The sequence below is a fragment of the Cydia splendana genome, chromosome 4, assembly GCF_910591565.1.
Source record: "Cydia splendana chromosome 4, ilCydSple1.2, whole genome shotgun sequence".
Taxonomy (NCBI): domain Eukaryota; kingdom Metazoa; phylum Arthropoda; class Insecta; order Lepidoptera; family Tortricidae; genus Cydia; species Cydia splendana.
In genome coordinates this window covers 23,658,334-23,685,468 of record NC_085963.1, presented here as the reverse complement: position 1 = coordinate 23,685,468, position 27,135 = coordinate 23,658,334, and the positions used below count along the sequence as shown (strand labels likewise).

Here is a 27,135-nt window from a genome sequence, read left to right as displayed (position 1 = left end):
TTAATTATGGTTTTCCTTTTAGAAAACTTCAGCTCAGCATTCTAAGGGAAAACATTAAATCATTGCTTTCCTCAACGCAGCCATTTCCTAGTTTTTCCACTCCATTCACGATTAGCGCTGGGCGACAATAACATTACTATGTAAACCAACAATACGTCGTAACGCGTTAGAAACCTACGACAAAAAACAGAAATGGCGTAAGGCACCTAAGTTATGGCTGGAAAGCGGTTTGATGCGGTCGAAACTGGCTGACAGAACCGCAGTTTACATGTAAAACCTTGGAAATGTAACCAACCATCATCATCATAATCATATCAGACGAAAGACGTCCACTGCTGGACTGGCTGTTCATAAATTACGTCATCTATTTTTGACCCCCCCCCCCCCCCTAAAATCATCCAAAAAATATGCTTCGAATGACCCTGTATCCTCCTTGCTACCATCATCCGATGTCCAGACCCCCCCATTTGAAATGACGTAATTAGCCCCTTAGGCCATTTCAAAGAATATCTATTCTCCATGTATGAAGAACCTGTTTTTATTTCATGAAAACGAGCAGATGAATCGCCTGATGGTAAGCAATTACCGCCGGCCATGGACACGCTGCAACACCAAAGGGGTTGCAAGTGCGCTGCCGGCATTAAAGACGGGAGTAGGCTCTTTTCTTGAAAGTTTGAAAGTGGGTTAAAAGTTTGAAGGTCCGGTATTACCGAGGGGTCCGAGGGTGACAGTTTATTCCCCAGTTTAGCTGTGCAAGGCAATGCAACTCACAGTTGGGGACTGTCAACCATCTAAGTGGTGAATATAGCAGTTAAGTTTTCCTTAGTAGTGTGGGAGTCGTAAAATGCCTGTCACTGTAACCACCCTAAAGCAAAGCAATAGTGTAAACCAGTGGTGAGCAAACTTTCTTCATGAGGGGCCAAAACTTGAAGGAATTTCAGAGGAGGGCCAGATTTACAGCATAAATGTATTTTTATTGTATTGCTGGCCATATTATACATTTTTTTAAATGACCGGCGGCGGGCCAGAAAAATCCTTTCGCGGGCCGGACCTGGCCCGCGGGCCGTACTTTGCCCACCACTAGTGTAAACTGTAAAGTCAAACCCGCGGTTGCGGTTACAAAGTTCCTTTGTAATCGAGTTCTCACACATTCAGTCTGATTTAAGAGCCACAAGAACCCGCCACCAAAAAGGCGCTCCCATACAATAGAAGTTACGCTTCCATTTTAAATTAGGTACTTACATACTTGGCCATATATTTCATTACATAAACGGGTCTACCGCGATATAATGTCATTGTTTTTACCTTTAATTCCGACGTTTCAGCTGAGTTGCACCAGCTGTGGTCACGGAAAGACAGACATATATATGATTGTGTAATTAAATATGTGTACAAAACGCGAGAGTTTAGTGTTATACTTGGCCATGAACATTTACGTAACACATAAGTATGTACCTTCAACTACATCCAATGGTTTAGGCGGAGTATGTCACTTTCTTAGGAGGTCACTTTCGAGTTAGGTCACGTTCTGAGGACGTCACATTCTGAGGAAGTCACATTCTGAGTACGTCACTTTCTGAAAACACCATTTTCTGAGGACGTCACTTTCTGAGTTCGTCACTTTCTGAGTACGTCACTTTTTTTCATAGTAAGATTTAAGCGTAACAATGGATAGCAATCAGCTGTTACGGCATACGGCCGTTTTTATGTATGATATACATGATGTTTTTTGCAGTGGCCATTGAAGGGAAATACGAATCTATAGACGATAACGGGAAAATGTCTTAAGGTACCTTTCGGATCCAGACTGCACCTGCTGCCACAAATGTAAAAAATCGGGGTAGCACCATCGATATGTTACCCTGTATGTCATACATAAAAGTGGCCTTATGCCGTTCAGCTAATATAATTGCTGGTATCAATTGTTCGTGCAGGTGCACGTTGCACGTGCATGCTAAAAAAAGTGACGTACTCAAAAAGTGAAGAGCTGCGAATGTGACGTCCTCAGAAAGTGGCGTTCTCAGAAAGTGACGTACTCAGAATGTGACGACCTCAGCATGTGACAAACTTAGAATGTGACGTCCTCAGAAAGTGACGTCCTCAGAACGTGACCTAACTCGAAAGTGACCTCCTAAGATAGTGACATACTCCGCCTAAACCCATCCAATATATCTATCTAAAATTTTAAACCTTTAAACGAGCAACTCTTGTATATTTATTTATTTATTATTGGTGAACGACCGCGTGATCTTCTGCCTTCGGTGTTTCCAACAGTTCACAATCAGTTTTTCCAAACTCGCTGTATAAGAAGTTCCAAAAACACATGAGATAATATTAACTTCCATTCCGCGGCGGCGTAAAGGCTCATCTTTCGTCAAATTGATCTAACATAGCAATCATCCCCGTGCGCTATGGCATGACTGGTCAGTTCGGTAATGACGCATTCCATCGTCAAATGACGCGTTCCGTCATCAAATGACGCTCAACGTGTCGGAAGCGTTCCCACGGTGATCGGGATAATGTGTCGGGAAGAGGAACGTGGAATCATTTGGTGCGTAATACTTTTTACGGTTCTGTACCGTAAAACGGGGTGAGTAGGTTTCGCGGGGAGAGGTGGGTTATGAATGGGGAGAGAAGGTTTGAGAGGGGGGTGAGAAGGAATTTTAAGGCTACAGCTACAAAAATAATGTGTTCCAATTTAAAATGGAGCTATAGTAATACGCACAATAAAAAAAAAATCGATCCAACAATCTTCCAAAATCACCTTTGTATGAAAACCCCTCTCACCCCAAATACGAGGCACTACGGGGTGAGGTGGGTTTTCCTCTTTATCGTCAAAGTTATGAAATGGAACTACCCAAAATAAAATAAAAACTAAAATACAAACGTCCGGAACCTTATTATATACACCATTCAGTTCTCATATGTAAAAATAAAATGTTATCGAGGTTTGAATTTCAGTTTTGACCCTACTCACCCCATTTTACGGTACCCAAAGGGTAAAAGCGGGACCCTATTACTAAGACTTCGCTGTCTGTCCGTATGTCTGTCTGTCATCAGGCTGTATCGCATGAACCGTGATAGCTAGGCAGTTGAAATTTACACAGATGATGTATTTCTGTTGCCGCTATAACAACAAGTATTAAAAACTCAATAAAATAAATATTTAAGTAGGGCTCCCATACAACAAGGGTATTTTTTCGTGATTTTTTTCGCCATTTTTTTGCATAATGGTATACGGAGCCCGTCGTGCGTGAGTTCGACTCGCACTTGGCCGGTTTTTACATCTTTACATTATTTTATTATTTCCATCCGTTTCGTTTCATTCCGTTTTTATAATTTTTACATAAGTAATTTTAATTTATCCATGTATATAGTAACGTTGATATAAGTCTATACATATGCATAATATTTTTCGAGTCTGCAAGAGATCCATCACTATATATGTATAATGACACTGTAATTATGTGTTTAAAATGCTTTATTTCCAGTATTCCCATTACATGGTCCTATATTCCCGCTTGAAAAGCTAGAAGATTATTTACTTATTACTATATAAAAATAATGGGTAATAAAAACCTTTCCATTTACACCATTACTTGAAGCTAGTCTACGTCACTGTAAGTAGATAGGTAAGTTTGTTTATTGAATTGCATCAAATTACAAATACAATGATTACTATACCACTTTTCTGCTAATCGCTTAGATTTCATTTAAAAGATCGCCGGTAGTAGCTAAAGTCTGTATCTTTAGGCAGGTATTTAAATAAAAATAAACAAACAATTGGTACATTTTCGGGTAGTTATAAAATTTATTGGTTAACCGACTAATTACAAAACCGCCTAGATCTGTCACTGAACGACCTGACTTTAACCTACATTATTTGATCGTGTAATGTTTTCATCTACCCTCAACTAGCTTAAGGAGCCATTTGAGGGTAGATTTTGTTTACATTTATTTAAATACCTAAAGATACAGAGTATCTTTTTGAACTAGGTACAGATGTAGTTATATAAGTCTTGTATTTGTAATCATTTAGGATCATAACCACTATCACTAAGTCCTCATCGCGATAATTCCCAGACGCATTCCTTTAATTCCTCTATAAATCATAATTATCTCAGCATCTGTATCTGTGGACAGTGAAACCAATAAAAGGGAAAGGTTTGCGGCGACATGAGAATTCATCAAACGCCTACGGATTATCATAATCTTTAACAAAAACGAACCGACTTCGTAAAGGGGCCCACTGATTAACAGTCCGCCGGACGGTATCGGCCTGTCAGTTGTTCGGAACTGTCATAATTTTGTTCTAACTGACAGGCCGATACCGTCCGGCGGACTGTTAATCAGTGGACCCCTTAGACAGTGTAACATGTTACCTTTTTTATTATTTAACAGCAGTTGCACTTCAATAAGTGGAGTTTTAGAGAGCAAATGTTTTTTATTAGCCTATTTTAGTCCCACGTCCCACTGCTGGGCAAAGGCCTCCCATTGACCCTAACGTGTGTATTCTCCTACCGATTCGGGTAGAATTCGTCCAAGTTGGTCCAAGTCCTCCCGCTATCTCCTTCTCGGTCTGCCTGCACCCCGGACTGCACCATCCTATGGTGTTCCGTGGGTCCCACTTAGTAGCCATTGTGGCCCACCTTTCTGGGTGCATACGGCAGATATGTCTAGCCCAGCTCCAGTTATGCTTAGCGGTCTTGACATCTATTATACATCTAAAAAATATCCAAATCACTATAAGTGTGTCTAAGATAATATTTGAATGGATTTCTCCAGGATACCTTCATTCGATTCTGAAGGCCCACTGCCAACATGGAATAACCGAAAATCTGCCTGTTTATTGCTAGGTAATGATTTTCAATATTTCAATAGTGGTAGCCCTTTAACGTGATGTTTGTGTTGTTCATTAATTAATTAGTAACTGATATTTTGTAACTATTCGCTACGATTATGTATTCGATGTTACAATTTAATCAATCTTAAATTTAACGCAACAAACTGATTTCACGCCTACTTATTTCGCTATACGTTCAAGATAATTATATACATTACACAGCTATATAATTTATAACTTAAGTTACAATTTATAACCTTGCTTTTCATCATCGAATTAGATTGCTCATGAATTCCTGATATTATTTAATGTAATTATTGGATTATTATTGGATGATCTCAGCAGGTTAGCGTTGCATCATAGTGCGTTAACTTCAACCAAATAACAGGTGTGTATCATGACTATTATATATTTGAAGATTACAGGAATTATAGCGTGAGAACCGGTACTATATGGTGTTTTTGAGACTAACATATTATTAGAGGTCATCTGCTTCCAGAAATATATACAGCCTTTGATTTGTAAATCAATGTATTCTGCTTTTCCAATTAATTAAACTTATATTATTTTAACAAAGAACCAGCCGTTACACCTCGATCATCTTGCCTCTCCAGAATACCCGCCTGTTATATTTTTATTAAAAATCCATTCTTACCCACATTTTATTTGTTTTATTTTTAAAGATCGCCAGTGTTGCTAACAGACGGCCATTCTGTTGTAGGAATGTCCCCATTCCGGTTAATGCTCGGCCATTCTACACAAGGCGTATGGCCTCATACAATTATTTTATATCTCTTAACAATCAAGAATTTATTTACAATAAACACATTAACAAAACTAGTATTCCAAAATGTAACTTTAATCTTATACAATACATCATTAATCAATCAAATCAAAAAAATCAAAGCATTTATTTTCAGGCTGCTAAGGCCCACAGATACATACCTTACAAACTAACATATATGTATATACAATTATAAAAAAGTTAAATACTAAAAAAATCATTTTCGTGACGCAGTTTTCTGTTGCGGCGTCACTTGCTCTGGTGTAGGATTCGGCAGATTCCCACGGAACCGCCGAAATATCACACCCTTCGGCCAGAAGTCCGTGTTCGCGATGGCTTCCAGCAGCGGCCGCGGCACGCGCACCACAAACGAGCGGAAGTGCACGTAATGACGCGATCGCAGCTGGAACACTTTCAACTCGTAACGGGTGTTCTTGCGCAGATATTCCACCACATCGTCAGCCGTGGCGGAAACATGCAGGCGCGATACGTATAGCGCCGTATTCGGCGTGGCAGCCCTCAGTCCAGATGCAATATCTGGCTCCGCTGTGCCACACTGGCTCTTGCGAGGCGCCTTGCGCGGCCGCCTCTCCTTCGACGCCTGCGTGAATCCTTTTTCGGCAGGCTTTAATAAGCATATAAAAAACTAAAATGAAATAAAACTTTCTATGGCAATGTATCACTTTGATATAACATAACGTTCATTATGCAAGCAATTATTTCAGAAATTGCACTCATCATCGTCGATTTAATCACACAATTCTTCAGCGTAGACGTCGCTTCTTTGCAAGTGTGCACGTCACCGTCGACGAGATCACGCACTCCTTCTTATGTGTACACGTCACCGTAGATGAGATCACACACTCCTTATGTGTACACGTCACCGTAGACGAGATCACACACTCCTTCTTATGTGTACACGTCACCGTAGACGAGATCACACACTCCTTATCTCATGTGTATCCGTCACCGTAGACAAGATCACACATACCTTCTTTGTTTTTAATGTGTATCCGTCACCGTAGACAAGATTACACATACCTTTTTTTTTTTTTTATGTGTGTCCGTCACCGTAGACAAGATCACACATACCTTCTTTGTTTTTATTGTGTATCCGTCACCGTAGACAAGATTACACATACCTTCTTTTTTTAAATGTGTGTCTGTCACCGTAGACAAGATCACACATTCCTTCTTACTCACGTCACCGTAGACGAGATCACACATTCCGTCTTATGTGTACACGTCGCCGTAGACGTGAGGACACACTCCAAACACTGAAAATAAACTCATGTCAGTTACAACTGGTAATACAATTAGTAGCAGACTACTAACAATTTCCTTTTCGTCACTTCTCCACTCAACAGTAAATAATCATTTCATACCGAACAATAAAATGAGGATAAGGTTATGATTCCACATTTAGCGTCAAACCTCCACTTTAATCTGCCTCACCAAACCTTTTTCATTTTCATTTTTAAATGTTGCGGCATTGAAACAACTAGCATTTACTGCATAACAATTACAATTTATAGAATACCATAAAAACTCAGTCCCATTTCTGTGTTTTTCCTCACAAGCCTGATAACAATTTACCTCAATTTTTAACACTCAAATAGAGAAATATTGTTGTTCATGGTGATCGGAATATAGACACTCCAAAAGACAATTCATCTACAAAGGAGCTATCAAGTATAATGAGAAGTTTTAACATGGCAATGCACACAAAAGCACCAACCAGGATCCATGCATTAATGTGTGCGTAATGCTAACTGACACCCACCAACTTGAATTATCAGATTATGACCTGTCACCTCAAACATCAATGAAATCAAGACTGGCACGACCCGGATTGAACCGAAAAGGATTTATTGTTGATTCAACATTCGAAAGCTTCATGATAGCATAAAGGCTCCGAGGGTCTCTTCTTTTGTGAAGCTATTAGCTCGAACAACGCTCAGGAAGCGTTTAATTATCCTGTGTCTTATTCAGACTTTTTCCGATCTGTGTTTTCCCATCATTATCATCATCATCATCATCGACAAAAGGGAACCAAGAGGTTATCTGCCAAACAATAAACTCTTCAAAAATATGACAAGATATTAAAAAAATGTATACACAAATTGCAATAGCAAATATATATGTATCTTCTAACAATAATACACAAATGTAAAGCAACCTGGAATGTCATATACCCACGCAGGTACCAAATTTAGATCAGACAACAGATATAATTACTTTAAAAATGAATTATAAGATCTACCAATAATAATTAGTAAGATACAGGTAATGTACTATCCTACATTAATAATTTTATCGATTAAGTAATTTCAATGAGTTGACAAACAAACTAAATGTTGAGAATAGTCCACAATACGATTCTCTTAATGCCAACAGTAGTTGAGTAATAGTAAAACCTTTGGTACTGACGATATTTCAACCGAACCAGTGAAGTCAGGCAGGTTATTTTTAAGCAGACCTCTTGCTCATGTACATTTATCCTTCAGTCAAGGCCCCCTCCCAGAACAGCTTAAAGCTTCGTTTGACGATCTTAAAGTAACGATCCCAACAATTACAGATCGCAGTTTTACAGTGTAATTACAGCACAACAGTGATTGTCCCAATAATATCAAAATTAATAGAAAAAGCTTTTTATTAACAAAAGACAATAATAACCTCCTTACTAAACATGACATTTCACACCCTGACCAATTTGGGTTCCGTAAAGGACCAAATCCAGAATTGGCTTGTTTTGAATGTGTCAAATTTGTGACTCAAAACTTCAATAAGTCACCGATTATGGAAATTTTCCTCGACATGACAAAAGTATCTGACTCAACTGATCATGCCGAGCATCTCAATAAATTATATGCTAATGAAACTTAGAGGCCAGGCAAATGATTGACTTAAATCTTACCTAGCCAACAGAATGCAGTGCACGGAAATCAGCAAACTTGTTAGAACTATTAACAACCAAATTAATCACTGATCACCTCTTTGATAGTTTCTAAAGTAGGTGCTACACTTATTTATTACTTAAGGGGGGAAGGGGATTTTTTTCATTAATGATATTCAGATGGCGATACAACTATAATTTCAGCCAGTGGTCAAGATCAAAGTATGTATAAAACAGATATTTATAATGCCCCATCTGATACTAAATATTGGATAGGAAATTAATAAGCTTCTCATTAAGCTCAGAAAACACAACCCATGCAATTCACCCATATGGAACAATACCTCGACAGCCCAACACTCGTATAAATGACTATGCATTTCATAAAACAGGTAACATAAATTAAGTTCTTTGGTTTAAATTTCAATTCATTTTTAAATTGGAAGGACCATAACCACTCTGTCACAATGTTCAAGACTTGACCATTTCGTCTTGGCCTGCAAAAACTACGACTATCTGCTTCCTACGAAGCAGTCCCCATGGCCCATCACGGCCACGTCTCATCATACTTTAGCAAATGCTCCTATGGGGATCAGTTGTAAACCACTATTTAAATATTACTGTAAATCTGGCTTGTATGTATGTATATACTCAAAATCTGTAATTTTCAAAAATCATATCCAAAATATTTCCAAGACCTTAAAATGATATGTGCTCCGTCAACCCAAGAGCACAATATCTCACACCATCCACGCTGCATGACAGAGATGCAGAAAAAATGCTTATAAAAGATATACAATAACCATACCCGTTCACACAATCACCCGGGGCCATAAGTTTAACAAACTTCTATTGGACTGGCCTCCAGATCACTGCTTTTATAATACTCGCAACATTACCTACTGATTATGTTGCTCATAAGGAGCGAACCAACTTTTTTTTTTTTTACTATTTGTAGGTACTCGCTGTGTGATAACTAAATGTTACTTTGTTTTAATTCCTGCTGTCTATGATACACCTTGGTGGTATAGTTATTAAGTATACCTATTCTTTAATGCCCATTTATGTTTGCCATTTTGGCTCATGTACCTCGTAGTTTTATAAATGTAACTATGTTAATTTCTTATTAACGGTGTACTGCATGCCGCCTATAAACAGCTGAAGAAGGTGAAACGATTACACACTTAACCCAAGACACTTATTGTACCCTTTTTCTGCTAATAAATCATTTCTATTTGTACTCTCTTTTACTACTACGTTCGAACGTCTCATTTAACCTGTCAGCGTCATTTCGATAGTATGATGGGAAGATCATGAGTATTTTATTTTCCATTTTTGTATTATCGTTCGTAAGGCTACCCTGTGACAGCTTGAAGCGAAATCCAATGGAGAAATAAAAAGAAACATTATAGTGCTCATCAGCGTCATCAGCAGACTTATGATATCGGAACCAATCATACCGTCAATAACTAGATACATACATGTACCATTAACAAAACTTTACAGGACCTGATACTGGACCATACTGGGCATATCTATCCAAAAAAATAACAGTCTTCTAATTGTGGTCCACCGCATGTAATTTCCGAAAATCAAATTACATTCGTGAAGTTCAGTTTTAATTACTTATGGTGCTAACATTCGTTCAAAATTGAGTAAAGCTATGCATTTTTATTCAGTATTTACGTCCTAATTTACATGGCGCTATAGGTTCAGCTTGTAAGTTAGTCTCTAATAACATATAAGGTGTTACTAAGGTACTGGACTGGACAGCGCTCGTCCGCGACTACGTGACCCACAACCGCGACTAACAACTTCTCTATTCAACTGCAAGTGACACAAAGGAGCCAAGCAACGATTGCAATACAAGGAGCTACAAAAGACTTTTTATCGCCCGCTCAGAAGCCAAAGTGCCAATTTGCAGCCGCCTACAACTCACATAGAGCCACAACACCAGCTGCCCAACACGCATTATACGAGTAGCAGCAAAACAGCTACTGTAAGTTAAAGCTATAGCTGAACCTCTTAACCAGTTTTATGTCACCTCAGCCTGGCTAAGCTAAGACTATGCAACCATTTTACAGCCATTCTATCTCTAAAGGTTATAAAGTAGGTGCTGAGTGTCGCCTAATTGTCTGCTGGGTTTGTATTTACACATTTGATCCTCAAAACAAACCTGATCGACTGATACATTAATTAAAAATTGTCATCCCCATTACTAAATTATTCATTGAAATATCAGCTTTATTGTGCAGACAAACGATGCAAGTTGTAATGACCTTACTGTATAAGATGTAACGTTAGTCTACCATACATTTCTATATTGATCAAGCTCACCGATCGCTGCATCACGGAAAACCCAAATAATGCTGATCCTCATTCACGTGTAATGGCCGTATATCACATGGGGTCAATTAACATTGGACCGGGCGTGAAGGCGAAAACAAGCGTTTCGTAAATTGCTAATATCTTGTAATAGTCTGCACTTGATATTTAGTGGGTAGTTTTCTTTTTAGCTTACTCGTAAATAATCTTACTAAAATCACTGAATGATATAAACAATCTATAATAGTCTATATACCCATCTTAAAACTTAGTCGTGTTTGTTATATTACAACACATAACTCGAGAACAGCTGACCCATTTTCATGGTTTTACTGTTTGATTTGTCTCCATCGGAATATCAGATAAACTATTTAAACAGTTAGAAATATTAGAACAAATTAAATTATTTTTCTGAAAATATTTTAATTTGTTTTTATGTAGGCCTTGGTAACTTTCTCCGTATCTGACATTTATTTCAGTTAATACCTATTAAAATAGATGTAAACAAAATTATAAAAGTAATTCATTGCCATAAAATTGCTCCTAGGTTAGTCCGACACGAAATTGTAGAAAATGATTGAGGGCGCCACTGCGCTTTAACAGACAACACATGATGCAACACGGGTCCATCCATCTCCTTTTGCCGCATAAGTTCGTCCTTCTCGTTGTTTGACGTTGACATATATAACTTTACATCGTAATTCAAACATGTACAATAGATAAATTTGATCATAAAATCACGTATTTCATTAATAATTGTACATCATCTCTGCGTGATTTATCAATATAAAATTATTTATTAAGAAATACTTTTCCAAAAACATCTTGAATTCAGATCACAATCCATCAACATGCAATTTCGGGCCAATCGCCTTTAAAACATGTTTAATGTTATCTTCCGAGTTTAATTACATTTTGTTTTCTTGAATTTGATGCTTACTATTTCTTTTCTTCATTTAATTAACTAAGTTGACACAGAAATATTTTAAAATAAAAATAATTATTTACACTGTTAGTCGGTCGGTGCGAACTGCGAAGTTTGCCGGGTCAGCATATAAAAGCCGAAACTAAGTTCACCTGAAAGGTAGCACGAACAGTCGAACACGACATTCACTGACAACGACATACGAAGTCGCCGGGTCAGCTAGTTAAATCATATCATAAGTACCACTTTATGGCTGATAAAAGAAACACTTACCCATAACACCATCATCATTATAAAATGAATACTTACTTTTAATAAACACAGGATAACCAAGGGGGAACCTTAAATGATTTTATAATAACATATAATTATGTACCTACACCTATTGCGTAATGTACCAGTTATCTGTTTAAGGGAAGAAATCCCAAATTATTTGAGACCATTTTACATAAGTATTTACTGGATAAGAGTTACCGTTCACTGCAAGAGTTTTTTTTTTGGTGATCCTCCCGGAATAAATAGTACTTGAAACTGCATAATACTATTATTAACTCTTTTTTTTTTATACATAGTTTATTAAAATGTCCGTACAGTGCAGCTTACAAGGCTAATACTTAATACTCTGTTAATACTTATGTATAAGTATGTAAAAGACAAATTGATGTGCCCTTACGGGGTACTTAAAAGTCATATATTGGCAATAAAGATGTTTGAAGTTGAAGTTAATCGCTTATCAAAATCGTCAATTCGTAAAATAGGTAACAAATATTAATCAGAAAAACCTTTATTCCTTTATTTTTGTAATCTCAATACTTGTACCCTGTACAATGATTGTATATATTTTTTTTATAATTTACTGGCACTACTTACATATGCCACCAATACTGTATTAGTGCACAGTTATTTTACACCACTCCAATATTATTTAATACAAGTGATATTCCAAATTGTAGGCGTGGAGTTGTTAAAATTTGTATGTAATCAAAATTAACACATACCTGAGGTTCTCTAAACGTTCTTACCACTTCGGATATATTAGAGGTCATCTGCTTCCAGAAATATATACAGCCTTTGATTTGTAAATCAATGTATTCTGCTTTTCCAATTAATTAAACTTATATTATTTTAACAAAGAACCAGCCGTTACACCTCGATCATCTTGCCTCTCCAGAATACCCGCCTGTTATATTTTTATTAAAAATCAATTCTTACCCACATTTTATTTGTTTTATTTTTAAAGATCGCCAGTGTTGCTAACAATATTGTCCTTCATACAATGTAGGTACTTACGAATTTGAGTTCATGCTCTGGTGGTTTCTTTATAGAAAGTTTGATTATTGTAAAATTCAGTTTTCTCATTTTGTATGGACGATCATGTGCTATACTTCCCTCTTAAGCTTGCGCGCTTGTATCTTATCATATATCATGACTATACTTCGAAAAAAAAAACAACGGGCTGCACTCCGGGAGTGCCGGCAGAAGTGGAAACTCAATGATATTATTGTAACAGTTTTTCGATCAGGTCACGTGTCCGTCTTAAGTCTTACGAATGTTACGGTCACGTGACCTGTTGCGAGTTTAAAATTTTTTCCCCATCACAAAAAGTGCACAGCGCCGCTAAAGAAGTTTTCACTTCTAAAACCAGTATCTTGTTCTGTCAATCAAAAGAAAAATGTGGTATTTTAATTATGTATGACATGCATACAGAGTTACTGCTATTTAACTTTGAGTAGCAGTGCGAGATACGAGATTTTTTAGGGTTCCGTACCCAAAGGGTAAAACGGGACCCTATTACTAAGACTTCGCTGTCCGTCCGTCCGTCCGTCCGTCCGTCCGTCCGTCCGTCCGTCCGTCCGTTCGTCCGTCCGTCCGTCTGTCACCAGGCTGTATCTCACGAACCGTGATAGCTAGACAGTTGAAATTTTCACAGATGATGTATTTCTGTTGCCGCTATAACAACAAATACTAAAAACAGAATAAAATAAAGATTTAAATGGGGCTCCCATACAACAAACGTGATTTTTGACCAAAGTTAAGCAACGTCGGGAGTGGTCAGTATTTGGATGGGTGACCGTTTTTTTTTTGCTTTTTTTTTGTTTTTTTTTTTGCATTATGGTACGGAACCCTTCGTGCGCGAGTCCGACTCGCACTTGCCCGGTTTTTCAAAGTAGTGACGATATGACGTATGTATGGCACACCTAATCGCAAACTAGCTAAATGACACACACTCGCCAGTTTCCCGGGTTGCCTCACCGGACGTTGCAACTGCAACTGCAGTGCACTGCAACTCGACTCGATATGTGGCGGAAAGTGCGCAACACATGACTGACAGATTGTAATGAATGGCCTGGCGACTTAGGTTTTTACTTGTGTTTCCTTGTGATTGTGAGTTGCGTTGTGTAAGAAAAATGGCAACAAAATAATAGGAGGTCTGTAAATAAAAGCTTACAAGTGTATACCTAAGTAGGTTTGAATACTTATTCATCTATGATAATACATACAATTGCTCCTTTAGGTATAGGTTAACTGGAAGAAATCCCTGTTATGGATAAGTTCGCCTTTGTACTACACATTTATGTTTTTACTGATGTAACCAATATTCCTTTCTTTTCGTACATAAAGTGTTTACTCACTTCACTTACTTACTTACATAGTATTATATACTTATGTTAACTCTTATTCGTATTACAAAGTGGTAACATCTATATCAAATATAATATCAACCCCAAAAATCCCAAATTTATATAGTTGGTCAAACCAATTCGTCAGTCAGTAACAACCCGGAAAACTATACTCATCCTTTTCTTTTGGGTGCTTGTACTAGTGTAAGACAAAGATAGTATGATTCTCTCTATCTGTGTTTGAAATGAGACAGTCCTTTGACAAACTATACAATAGGCAGAAGAATATCTCAGACATGGTTAAACATATCCGTCATTCCAATTTTTAGGGTTCCGTACCCAAAGGGTAAAAACGGGACCCTATTACTAAGACTCCACTGTCCGTCTGTCCGTCTGTCTGTCACCAGGCTGTATCCCATGAACCGTGATCGCTAGACAGTAAAAAATTTCACAGATGATGTATTTCTGTAGCTGTTATAACAGCAAATACTAAAAAGTACGGAACCTTCGGTGGGCGAGTCCGACTCGCACTTGTCCGGTTTTTTTTCTATTTTTTTCACCGTCTAAAAACATAACAACCACATGTAAAACTCATATCATTATTTGAAAACAAGCTTTTCAACGTTCGTTACAAACATTAAAACAAACAATATAATTATACAAACAGAACAATATAATTATACAAACAGAGTATAATCGTTGTTAAACAATGGGTAATACCAGTTATATATAACGGTAATTGTTCTGAATGTGACATTACACGTAAAGCTGACGGCGTAACTAGTCTTGTGAGAATGTTGTTACAATTACTGTAAATAATTATATGCATTATGGGGTTGGTTTTAATTGTTAGGCTTATTTCACTGTTTTTACTAGACTAATAAAAAAAACCTACGCTTACTTAATTGGTCAGCTTTGTAGCCTATATGTATGTATATCTTGATAAGGACATGCAATATCGAACAAGTTTCAATACCGGTATTGAAATCTGATATTGGCCCTCAACACCGGAATTGAAGATGACCATTTTTAGGGTTCCGTAGCCAAATGGCAAAAAACGGAACTCTTATGGATTCGTCATGTCTGTCTGTCTGTCTGTCCGTCCGTATGTCACAGCCACTTTTTTTCCGAAACTATAAGAACTATACTGTTGAAACTTGGTAAGTAGATGTATTATGTGAACCGCATTAAGATTTTCACGCAAAAATAGAAAAAAAAACAATAAATGGGGGTTCCCCATACTTAGAACTGAAACTCAAATTTTTTTTTTCAGCAAACCCATACGTGTGGGGTATCTATGGATAGGTATTCAAAAAACCGGGCAAGTGCGAGTCGGACTCGCGCACGAAGGGTTCCGTACACTAATGCAAAAAAAAAACAAAAAAAAAGCAAAAAAAAAAACGGTCACCCATCCAAATACTGACCACTCCCGACGTTGCTTAACTTTGGTTAAAAATCACGTTTGTTGTATGGGAGCCCCATTTAAATCTTTATTTTATTCTGTTTTTAGTATTTGTTGTTATAGCGGCAACAGAAATACATCATCTGTGAAAATTTCAACTGTCTAGCTATCACGGTTCGTGAGATACAGCCTGGTGACAGACGGACGGACGGACGGACGGACGGACAGCGAAGTCTTAGTAATAGGGTCCCGTTTTACCCTTTGGGTACGGAACCCTAAAAATGATATTGAGGTTTCTCATATTTTTTTTTTCTAAACTGAATAGTTTGCGCGAGAGACACTTCCAAAGTGGTAAAATGTGTCCCCCCCCCCCCCCCCTTTAACTTCTAAAATAATAGGATGATAAAACTAAAACAATTATATGATGTACATTGTTAATGTCTAGTCATACAGTCAGTACAGTCATACATGTCTAGTCATACATGAAAGCTACAGCTTTATATTATATACCTATTTTTATTGATTTTAGTTTTTAAGTTTTGACATTTTAATTAAATTGGACTCCGCATATATATACAGTGTTTAACGTAAACGTTAATTTTTAATTTTTATTTTATAGTTTTAAATTTTAATCTTCTAATAATCAATGAATTTTATAATTACTTATCTATATTTTATCAGTTATCAAATGGTAAGTTTAATTTAATTGTAATGTCTAGTCATGAATCTTCCTATACCTAATTTTATTTATTTTTATGTATGGATCGATGTTGTCTGAAATAAATGATTTATTATATATTTATTTATTACCATGTAAACTGCCACCGAAAATTGGTTTGAACGAGATCTAGTAAGTAGTTTTTTTTTAATACGTCATAAATCGTAAACCACAATTTAATTATGTTACTTGCTGCTACGGAACCCTTCATGGGCGAGTCCGACTCGGACTTGGCCGCTTTTTTCAATTTTTTTGGGAAAAATCTGTTAAACGCTCAATGGAAACGACCTATTTGTTTTTAATATTTTGTCACACATTTACAATTTATTAACATATGCATTTTATGTACCAACGGCAGTCTACTGTTCAAAATTTTTAACATCAAACTAAACAATTCTAATAAGTATATTTTAATACCAGAATTCCGATACTACAATTCCGATAATTTTTTAGTGATGATATTTATTCAGTTTTATTTAAGCTACTATGTTCGCGAGGTTTAAGGACAAGTCGCGAGGGAAAGATCACGCGTAAATGCAAAAAGTTATTAAGATTATGAAAAACAACCTTCTACTATATTAGCTTCAATTATGCGTGAAATGCAAGTCATTTTCAGTATTATACCACACAATACACATCGAGCATTTATACCAATAATTGAGAAGATAATTAAAATGAACTCAAGTGTAATCCCTTATAAAAGAAATCGATTACTCACTGCAACAACGATTAAAACAACACAAAGAAAATTCAAATCAAAAGTATCTTTAAACTCATATGAATAAAGATCAATTTCGCTCAGAGATAAAAGAATCAGTGACGATGCAAGACTTAAACAAAACGCGTTTTCAAAACCATTATATCTAGAACTTTAAGGACGAAATGATCCAGGAAAGTTGGAAACAAATATCAATGAAACAAGTATAAGGAAGATACCAATGAATACTGGTTATGTTACAATATGCAATACATGATGAAAGTGTGAGGCCAATATTTAACCGATTAAATTGCAATCAAGTGTAGGTTGTTGGCACGTTGGGTTTTGCCTGTTCTTTATGAATGAGTCTGAGCAACCAATACTTAGCCAGTTCGAATAAAAAACCGGGCAATTGCGAGTTGGACTCGCGCACAAAGGGTTCCGTACCATTACGCAAAAAACGGCAAAAAATGACGTTTGTTGTATGGGAGCCCCTTTAAATATTTATTTTATTTTGTTTTTAGTATTTGTTGTTGTATCGGCAACTGATATACATCATCTGTGAAAATTTCAAGTGCCTAGCTATCACGGTTCATGAGATACAGCCTGGTGACAGACAGAAGACGGGCAGACGTATAGCGGAGTCTTAGTAATAGGGTTCCATTTTTACCCTTTGGGTACGGAACCCTAAAAAGTAGTAGTTTTGTTCCATGATGCGCAATTTAGTTGTGACTGACATTTTATATACTTTTTGTGATATAATGTAGCGTTTCACATAACATTAGCAGTACCTACATTTGTTTGTCATCATGAGATGACCGGTCGTTATTTTTTTATGGTTAATGTGAAATAGTTTAGACAGTAACTGCGATTTAATTCTTGCACTCAGCAGTACTAACAAATTTGATTTGAGAATTAGGTTTGAGGAAGCTTTAGGTGTATAATTTGATTAATTTGTTAATGGTCTAGGAAATACGGACGGACGGAGAGCTAGCTACGGAAATAGGTTTGCAATTTATAGAGCAACGAAATCCTTCTAGTTAGTGTGCCAAACTATCATTATTAATTAATCCGGGCGCCTGGCGGCTGTTCAGCGGTGGGTGTGACAGTGGTTGGGCAACAAAGGGGTTGTAAAACAATTGAAGGTATGCAATTTATAGAGGGGACCGGAAACGGGACCTTATTGTAATAAGGTCCCGTTTTCACCCTTTGGGTAACGAAACACGATAAAATTTGACTCAGTAAATGAGATGACTTGGCACTTTTCCGTGCATATTGGACGTCACCTGGTACTACTTTTCCCCCAATTAAAACGCCTGGCAATGTTATATTCGAATTAAATACATCATTAAGCTATTATATCACACCAAACTCATAGCTCTATAAATTGTACACATTCAATTTATTTGACACCTCTCACACCCACCGCTGAACAGCTGCCAGACGCCCGAATTAATAAATAATGGTAGTATGGCACACTAACTAGAGGGATTTCGTTGCTCTATAAATTTCAAACCTATTTCCGTAGCAAGCTCGCCGTCTATAAGGTTTTGTGTGCATGCGAAGCCGGGGCGGTTCGCTAGTTACTACTAAAACGAAGACTTTTAAAAACCCTTTGGGTATCCGAAGGCTAGGTATCTCGAGCAAAGCCACGGTACAGTTTAGTCCAGTATAGTCTAGCTAGCCGGTGGTCCGTCGTTGTTTTTGGCGCCGACAGCGCTCTTGAACAATGGACTGGTATCTGGCATCGGCATATTGTTGGCTAATGGCCGTTCGTGAGGCACTTATGCCATTAATTGTACGTGTCATTATGACAACAATGCAGAGTAAAAATAGTTTAAGACGGCATAAAGGAAGAATCTAAATAGGACTCAGTGAAAAAGTAAAACATAAAAAAATGTAAATCAAAATAACAATCGACACGTCTTCCTAGATTGAAAAGAATCAAAATGATGAATAAGTATATGTAAAATGTCTAAAATGTGCCTAACAATTGAATCACTATACTTTATTTAAATATTGCGAAATTGACTCTTTCTGTTACTCTTTACAACTTAAAGGGGCCCAGTGATTACCAGTTCGCCGGACGATATTGGCCTGTCAGTTAAAAGCAAAATTTGACAGCTCCGAACAACTGACAGGCTGATATCGTCCGGCGAATTGGTAATCTGTGGGCCCCTTTACACTTACAACGGTAAGTTCCGGCGGTTCCGCGGCCGAGTGTATAGATCTTCTCCCCAAAATCGTTAATTCCGCGCAGCAAATTAGTAGAAATTCGGATGGGAAAAAATGCGAATGGAAAATTTGCTACGCGGAATTAACGATTTTGGGGAAAAGATCTATACACTCCCGCGGCCGGCTCCCTGCAATGATGCGGGTTTGCGTAATGCATCGCAACCATAATTTTAATTATAGTGTTTAGTTTGAAAATATATTTTTTAAATATGTATGCTAGTTTTAAGGTATTTGTATGGGTCACTAGTTGCCTGAAATAAAGATTTTCATTCATTTATTTCATTAATTAAACCGCTGAAGCGCTGAGATGTTTGGTAAGTACCTATGAAGATTGTTTGAGGCTCGAGAAAGGACATAGGTAAGTACCTAGTTTGTATCAATTATCAGATCGTCACTCCATACCATACAAAAAAGTTGCAAGTAGAAGCTATAAATATTAAAACTAGCCTCAAAGGCAGTGAACAGAGAGTTCAAAATCCGAGTGTAGAGTTAGACCAAGATAAGTCTGCAACGATTTTGATAGCACACGCAGTGCAAGTGTTATTTTAAACGTCAATACTCTATGAAATTATGACGTATAGGTAAATAACACTTACACTGCGTGTGCTATCAAAATCGTTGCAGATCTTGGTTTAACTCTAATAATAATAAACATTCTGGGTTCCGGAAAATAATTGTAATTTGAAATTAGGTTCTATGTAATGTGTTTGATCCCTCAATCTATATAAACGTGCAAGGAAATAAGGAATGCCAAATAACAAAAAAAAGTGGCAATCAATACTGTAGTGTCGTCCCTCTTAAACCAATCTAAGTAAACGGGACGACACTACAGTATTGCCACTTTTTAATTTCTACTCTTTTTTGTCAGACTATAATAAAAAATAAAGTCACTAGAAAAGAATTGCCACGGATCTATATAACATCCAATTCAACATCATTCAATTGAATTCGGTTTATATTGGCCCTAAAGTAATTAGGTAATCATGTTGTTACTTCACGCTAAGTTTAATATACTTAGTCAATAAAGCTGAATTACATCAAATATCATGGGTCAAACTAAAACGTCGTAAAGTACTATGAAACTCAATTAGAAATAAGACCAAAGGCTTCGTAAAGAAGTATTGCCTTTTGTAAAAGCGAATAGCCCTTTCCAAAGAGTACGTGAGCCGAGTTTTATTGGGCTACATAAGTTTCTATTTCAAAATGTTGTCATAGGATTTCGTGACGTGAATTTTTGAAGACATCATGTTGTCAGCGATTTGGAACAGATTATACATCTTTACGAAAAAATAAACTTTTCAGCCAGGAATGAATTGGAACTGCCCAATGAAGACCATAAAATTAAATAAAGTAAACATTGGTTGATTACTTCGAAATTATAAAAAATATAGGTATATAATTTCAGCCTATATTCGTCCCACTGCTGGGCACAGGCCTCCTTTCATGTGCGAGAGGGCTTGGGCTATAGTCCCCACGCTAGCCCAATGCGGATATTGGAGACTTCACATACACCTTTGAATTTCTTCGCAGATGTATTGCAGGTTTCCTCACGATATTTTCCTTCACCGAAAAGCTAGTGGTAAATATCAAATGATATTTCGTACATAAGTTCCGAAAAACTCATGGGTACGAACCAGGATTTGAACCCGCGACCTGCGGATCAAAAGTCTGACGTCATATCCACTCAGCCACCACCGCTTCTTCGAAATTACTCGCTGAATACCATCTCTGTTTGGGTCGGGTTTGACTTTTGACCGTAGTAATAATGCATTACGATACAAATGCGAAAAATAGGAAATTCGCAACAAGTGGCGAGAAATTAAAATACCACCGAAGGGAGTGTTTTAAATCAGCACGAGTTGCGAGTTACCTATTCGCACATGTATCGTACAACGTTTTACAGTAAGTACATATTATTATACTAATTGCATTTTAAACTGAATATTGTTAAATATTATAAAAAATAGTAGGTACATTTAATACGTATGATAAATACTATACAAGGTAGTCGCGTGCTGCGATACTGAGCTTATAACTTATAAATATGGCGAGAGATAGGGTTACAGAGTAATGTGCGCGGCAGGACAGGTGTGAGTGATCAATTAAAGAGGATCGATGGACCAGATTACGGCGGCGCGTGCGCCGGGCCGTGGTGCGAGGGACAGGCGAAAAGCGTTTCTAGGTTACACGTAGAAATCAAGCAAGTTAACTTTGCACCGATATAAACAGAAAAAAGTGAGGTGTTACTATATTACAACGTCATATTTTCATAGATATTTGATATTAATGATGACATCGATCATAAAACGAAGTGTGCAAATTAAAAATGTTAAAAAGTGCAATGCTGCCGATGCACTATTGAATTGATGTCGCGATTGGAACGTTCAACTCCGTCACTCATTTTATCAGGGACTAGTGAGTAAATTATACACCTAAACCTTCCTCAAAATCATTCTATTGATAGGTGAAAACCGTATGAAAATCTGTTTAGTAGTTTTTGAGTTTATCGCGAACATACAAACACACAAACAGACAGACGCGGCGGAGGACTTTGTTTTATAAGGTGTAGTGATATTGACGGTGAAATCGCCAATTTCTCACTAATGCAACGCTGCTTGAGTCACAATCGACATGTACTTAACCTTATGATTTACAGTCGCTGTCTATGCATCTGTATCGGAGCGGCCAATGTGGTCAAAAATATCTATGCTGAACATGGACTCTTGTCTTGATAAAAGAGGCTTTGTTCGGATATTTGTGAACACCTCGAGACGATTGTACCTGAAAAATGTAATGTGATGTGAAACATGTTTTAAAAACCTTACTTATGCAAAGGAGGAAAGGTTTCTAAGAAATCAAGACTGTCAACTTTAAAAAAATACCATAAACCATATTTTCTTAAATAAAAATAAATAATCCGCCATTTGTACATTGTTGTGTATATTTTGTGCAATAAAGTTTAAATAAATAAATAATATTTTTTTAATGCAAACCTCCCATAACTTGCACCACATGCAATATATTCACGACTATTCCAATCATCCTATGCTTGAGTGGTACAGATCGCTCCCGGCGATAAGTCCGCAACAAAAATAAACGATCGGAAATGGATCTGCCATCTGTTGACATAGCCATTGCCTGTCACCTCTATCGATTGACACATCACAGTAAAATATTTTAGTAACATTTTTATCTGATGGTGACCATGCTAATGTTTATTTATTTTATGATATACCTAGGCATGTTTGTAAACTTTATTGATTGTTGTGATCGTGTCAGGTGGTAATAGAATGGAGAAAACTACAATCCTATAAACTGTGCTTCTTAAAGGAAACTGTCTTCGAACCATTCATTTATTTAGTAAAGACATTTTTCAGTCAAAAAAAATAAATTTTATGATATATGGTAAGCGATTACCGTCGCCTATGGACACCCGCAACACCATAGGGGTTGTAAGTGCGCTGCCGTCCTTTGAGATGGGAGTACGCTCTTTTCTTGAAAGTTCGAAGGTTCGGAAATACCGCAGGCGACAGTTCATTCCACAGATTTGTCATGCGCTTCAGAAAGTTTTTGGAGATACGCACAGTTGAGGACTGGTAGCTATCTTAGTGGACAACAAGAGAGAATACGGTCTATCGATGCTAAGGGTATCGTCAATGAAGATTTGAAAGGGCAGAGGATATATCACGCTCCCTTGTGGGATGCCAAAAGTTTTGGCGTGTGTAATAAGCAGAACAGTCTATCTGCCAACGAAAAAGAGTTAATTGGAATTTATAGATATTTTCCTTAGTAAGGAATATAAGAAATTAAAAAAAACGTAGATGTACAGTCGCCATCAGATATATCGGAGCGGCTAAGGTGATCACAAATATCTCAACACGCCTCTATTGTCAGGGCGTTAAAGTGCGTGTTCAGATATTGTGAACACCTTGGCCGCTCCGATATATCTGATGGCGATTGTACCTACCTCCAAAGAGCGGTAATACCTAACAACACGCAGTGGAGTCGGCCCGCGCGAACTATATTCGAAATCTTGTATTTAAACAATTTAAATAGGTACTTGTAGGGATGTATTCCCCATATTTTAGACAACAAAGCAATTCCATTCGACTCCTTTATTTCCATTTGCAATGACCTTACGCAATAAGTTTCACAAGACACATACGAGCTAGACAATAGAGGCGGTTCCCAGCACTTACGTTCCCTCTTGGAGCGACAAAGTCTTAAGTAGTATTTAGTGCCTATAAAGTTAGTACCATTGTCTGTTGAGGTAGGTATGGTCCCACGATACAGGTTGCACGTATGTGATCTAGATTGAATGTGAAATTGGCGATGGATGAGATGGGTCAGCAATTGGAGTGATGACTTGATGAGTAATACGAGGAGTTGTGTAAGAGCTGTGTCTCACTGACGTCCAGTTTTTTGCGGGTACGGTTTTTTGCAGGATCGTTTTCTGTAGTATGCATGCCGGATCCCGCAAACAGAATCCTCATGTGAAAGTTACTATATTAGCACCTATACTACTACTTAAAACGGGATCCTGCAAAAACCGTACCCGCAAACTGGACGTCAGTGGGAAACAGCTCTAAATTGATGTTGATGTGTGAGATTTTGCCAGTTTTTGGACGGTTTTGGTCTAATTGCAAAAAAATAAGCAATATAAGAGCATCTTTAGTGTGAGTGGTGACTGTACCACCACACCGGATTGTTATGCCATTTAGGGTTCTTGCTAAATTGGAAATTTTATATAGTAAGAATTGAACAACCAATTTAGCTGGGACCCTAAATGGCGCAACAATCGCTGAGCGTGATGGCACATGAGTTAGGTTATAAGACCTTCAAACCCTGGTGTTGCGGGTGCCCATGGGCCACGGCAGTTGCTTACCATCAGGCCATCTGTCTGCTTATTTGCCTACTATATCATATAAAAAATCGAGGAATTAATATTCCGAGACTAGAAGTGAACTAGAAGGTAAAGTATAGGAGAAAGAAAATATCGTGATGGGGTATTGCTTGACTCTTAGCCTTGATTTAGGTGTAGTCAGTGTCGATGTAATAATTAAATAAAAAAATAATTTATTTAAATATATGTGACTCATAAGTAAATTATTATTATTTAAATTATTTGCTTATGAGTCACAGTTCCCAACATTAAACAAACACAAACATTAGGTAACCAAATAACATTAAAATTTAAAACATGTCTCAATGTGTTAACCACAGTGCTGCCACACTAAACACCGCCACACACACACCACACACACTACACACACACCACTCACCCCACACATAGTGCCACAGTGGTGTGATAATGATGATAAAGAATGAAGATGTCGGTGTAGATTCAACTAGGAAATTTAATTTTCAATCTGTTCCAGTTATGATAATTATTGCAATAACTCACCTCGTTGCTTCTCCCATGCGCGTGCGACGCGACACCCCAGATACCGGCTCTGTAACAACACAAATAATAAATTACACCCTCTTCGAAATTTTCATTTATTTATTTGGGTGGTGGTGTGGTGGGGTGGGGACACATGAAATAAAGTAGTAGTAGTAATAGTAAACTCTTTATTGTACAAAAAGACATTAAAAATGAGATACAATTATATTAGTAAGAAGTACAAAGGTGAACTTATCCCTTTGAGGGATCTCTTCCATTAACCAAAAAAATCAGTCATTGCTAGTTTCTGGGTCGAAAAAAGAATTAGTGCAATTTTAAAAAGCCTAAACGATTGGGCATTGGTTACACGAGAGAAAATAAAATACAACGTAAAGAGAAAAACAAAAGCACCATACAATATCTAGGGATTTCACATTAATAACGTAAGGTACCGAACATGTATGTACAACTGATATTCACGGTTAAGATTTTGCGGTTAAAGAAAAAAATTGGTACCTATAGGCTATAGCCTCCAACTAAGCTGGAAAAATAGGTTTCAAAATCGATTTACTCTACCTGCAGCATTTTTTTATGAAATATCGTCTTAATAGCACAAGTCTAATTAATACTACGTCCTTTCACTAAATAAGGAGCTGTTTGCCAGTTGCGCAAGAGTCGATTCAGGACCGGTTTCAAAAAGCGTAAGTTCTGTGTTTCATAATGCGTGTAAGCTTTTTGGCACAAGTGAAAATCGTAACATTTAACGCCGACAAAGTTGTATTTTAGAGTTATGCGATCTTCTACAGTTACATTAGTTTAATGAAAACAAATATATATAATTTATCTATTCACTATTTGAAAACAAAATAAATTTGTTGTACCTTTCTTAATAAAAAAATAATTATTATTTACCTGATCAAGCAAAATTCGAACTATCCGAACCACGAACACCCAAAGGCATAGTACTGTTAGTAAAGAGAGAAGCGACGAAAAATTCACCGAGGGTCGAGTATTAAGCCTCGATAGCTCAGTTGGTTAGAGAGATATTAGGACCGTTGTCCCGAAAAAAAGTTTTGGCTCTTTTTATTATAGGGTTACTCTTGGAATTTGCTTAGTTCTTTAACCTTTTAACCGCCCTTAAAAAAATTTCGATCGTAGGTATGTACCTACTCGTGTCGGCGATACGAAGTTACACGAAGTTTTGTTTTATTTATCCCTTCTGCCTATGAACCCGGGTTCGAATCCTGGTAAGGGCATTTATTTGTATGATGATACAGATATTTGTTCCTGATTCATGGTTGTTTTCTATGTATTTAAGTATTTATATATTATATAATATATCGTTGTCTGAGTACCCCACAACTCAAGCTTTCTTGAGCTTACCGTGGGGCTTAGTCAATTTGTGTAAAAATGTCCTTAATATTTATTTATTTATTTATTTTCTTTTATTTATTTATCAGACCGCGGCGAAATGAGTCTACGGCGGTTAAAAGGTTAAAATAATGTGTCTAATTGTACATATATATGTTTCTTGAGCGTGAGAACCGTCGCAACTTTGGAAAGGCGATAGCAAATAAATTAATTAACATTCCGGCATGCGTCGGCGCATCGAGAGTGAAATTTCGAACTCGGAACGCAATAGATCGGTCGTTGACCTCAGATAAGGATATGCCGAGCTTTGAGCGGTATATGGCGAAACTTAGAAGTAATTAAATGAATATTATGGGATAACCAACGCCACTTGTAAAACTCTATCTTTGTAAAATAAAACTTGAACTATTGCATCTAGACACCTTATGTGTGGACTTTTCAAAATAAAAATTACTTGTCACCTTTACTGGTTGCATAATGCATAACGTGTTTAGATAAGGTAGGGGCGAAGCTGCTTTCGAACTTCAAAAATGTTAGTTCGATTAGATATTGTTTGTAATTTAGTTCACACGTGATGTAAGTCAGAATCAAATATATAGTGATGGCCAAAGTGGCCAAATATATCGGAACACCTTTTGACGACCGGACTGGTCTAGCGGGTAGTGACCCTGCCTGTGGTCCTGAGTTCGAATCCCGGTAAGGGCATTTAATTGTGTGATGAACACAGGTATTTGTTCCTGAGTCATGGGTGTTTTCTATCTCTATAAGTATGTATTTATTTATATAAGTATGTATATCGTCGCGTAGTACCCATAATACAAGCTTTGCTTAGTTTGGGGCTAGGTTGTTCTGTGTAACATGTCCCCTAATATTTATTTATTTATCCTTATTTCTTTGGTAACAAAGATGTGTTACCATTTATTTGGCCACTTTGT

The 27,135-nt window shown here is 37.2% G+C and overlaps 1 protein-coding gene across 1 annotated transcript in view; it reads right to left on the bottom strand.

Moving 5' to 3' along the window:
• Nucleotides 1-24,876, bottom strand: part of LOC134790222 (uncharacterized) — a 134,751-nt gene extending 109,875 nt beyond the window's left edge. Inside the window, exon 1 of the mRNA XM_063761056.1 lies at nucleotides 24,851-24,876. The gene's annotated coding sequence lies outside the window, so the exon portion shown is untranslated. The remainder of the gene's footprint in view (nucleotides 1-24,850) is intronic.
• Nucleotides 24,877-27,135: the final 2,259 nt, after the last annotated feature.